We start from the raw sequence: 1,767 nt of genomic DNA, 5'->3' as shown, positions 1-1,767 counted from the left end.
TTTTTTTTTTCCAAGCCAAACTGTATCCAGCTTTATTAAAGATACTTTTCATAAACGGTCATAGTATTTCAGGCAGGACATGGGCAGACAATCATTAACAGTATACAACAACTTTCAAACTCCCTACTTGGATGGACTACCAAAATCAGAAAGCCACTCTAAAACCCAACGAAGTCTTCATTTGATGCTCTGAACAGGGAAAGCTTAGAGTGAGGGTTGACATTTCACTTTTAGCATGCTGTTTAACAACTTTTCACAAGCCGACCCTGACTTTCAGGAAATGAAATGAAAAAGGCAAAAATTATCTAGACAAAACAATCTCGAAAAGAGACTACTGCTCTTCTGAGGGACACTATCTCAATGTGTCACTGGAAAGTGCAGATTACCCGACACACTGGTAAAACCAAGTGTTGGAGTCAGGTCCCAACAGGTCTGAGTTTAGGGGAGTTAAGTCTATGCCGATGGCAAGGAGGGAGAGGAGGACGTAAAATGAATTTGAGTTTTCCGGACACGGGAAATCACATAAGGGAGTTTAGTAAGCAAACAGAGTGTCTCCCTGCAGGGTAAGAGAGAAAATGAGAGGAAAAGAGAAAGGGCATGCACAAGAGAGAGTGTGAAAAGTGAAGAGGAGAGAGAAAGTGAGTAGGAGAGAGAAAGCATGAGAAAAGATGGCAGGGAAGCTATCCTTAAGCAGTTGAATTCCCACAGGGCTAACACGGGACCAATAATGGAGAAGGATACTTGCAAGCTGACTGATGAACCAATAGCTAGCTAGGATGTTCACAGATTGACAAGTAGTTGGGAGGTGGGAAAATGGCTGCGGGGGAAAGGGCGGGGAGAGCAGCTTTCAGACTGACAAGCTAGGTTGTGATATAGTGTAAAGGGCGGGGGAGCAGCTTTGTATTACATTACAGTGGTTACGTGTGCCAACATCAGGGAATCCCTCCTCTTGGGAGCTAAGAAGTCTCTCGAAACTAGCATGGAAAGTTGTTTCCCCCACAGCAATCCCGCTTTGGAGACATTCTACTAGTGACATATGCTCCTTCCTCCGAAAACAATAATGAAGTGTACTGAGGACTAACGACATAGCTTTGAAAAACAAAAAATAAAACAAATTCTGCATTTTTATAAAACTTGATAAAAAATAGTATTTCAAACTGTACAGTCACCAGAAATACAGTTATTAAAAATGCACATACTGCACTTGGCATCTCCAGCTCCTTCAGCTTTCTGTGCCTGATCTGTCTTGCATCTCCATTTTCGGCAGGGTTATTCCCATCCTTGCAGGTGCCAGCTCCCCGCTTCCCCCCCACCACGCCTTTTTCCCTTTGGGTACATTCCCTCCCTTCTTTGCAGGGGCCATTTAAGACTTGGTCTCTGGCTTTAAGAAGCAGATTTAGAAGATAATCTTGCAGACTTTCTCTTTGCTTCATCCTTCACCTTGGCTTTGCCTCCCAAATCATCCCCTTTAGTCCTTCTCTTACGCATGGTGGCTACGGTGGTGGGACACAGGCGCTGGATGCCAGGATGCAGTGGTTGGTGATTTTGGTCAGTCTGGGGGTCATTTTTGCCTATTCTTCACACTGCTTAAGCTTCTTACTTTTATTCTTGTCCTTTAAGCCTGTCAGTCATTGAAAAACAGTGAGTTTTTCTTCACATGGTAGTAATAATATTATTAAAAATATCCAAGATAAAAGAAAATTTAGTCAGTATGTAATTTACATCTATAAAAGTGTAAGACTAAACTGGTACCTGGTTTTGTAGAAA

At 42.5% G+C, this 1,767-nt stretch overlaps 1 pseudogene; it reads right to left on the bottom strand.

Annotated features, from left to right (window-relative positions):
• Positions 1-1,152: 1,152 nt before the first annotated feature.
• Positions 1,153-1,488, bottom strand: LOC124994162 (non-histone chromosomal protein HMG-17-like; annotated as a pseudogene).
• Between the last annotated feature and the right edge of the window lie 279 nt (positions 1,489-1,767).

The sequence above is a fragment of the Sciurus carolinensis genome, chromosome 10, assembly GCF_902686445.1.
Source record: "Sciurus carolinensis chromosome 10, mSciCar1.2, whole genome shotgun sequence".
Lineage (NCBI taxonomy): Eukaryota > Metazoa > Chordata > Mammalia > Rodentia > Sciuridae > Sciurus > Sciurus carolinensis.
This window is presented reverse-complemented; position numbering and strand designations above follow the sequence as displayed.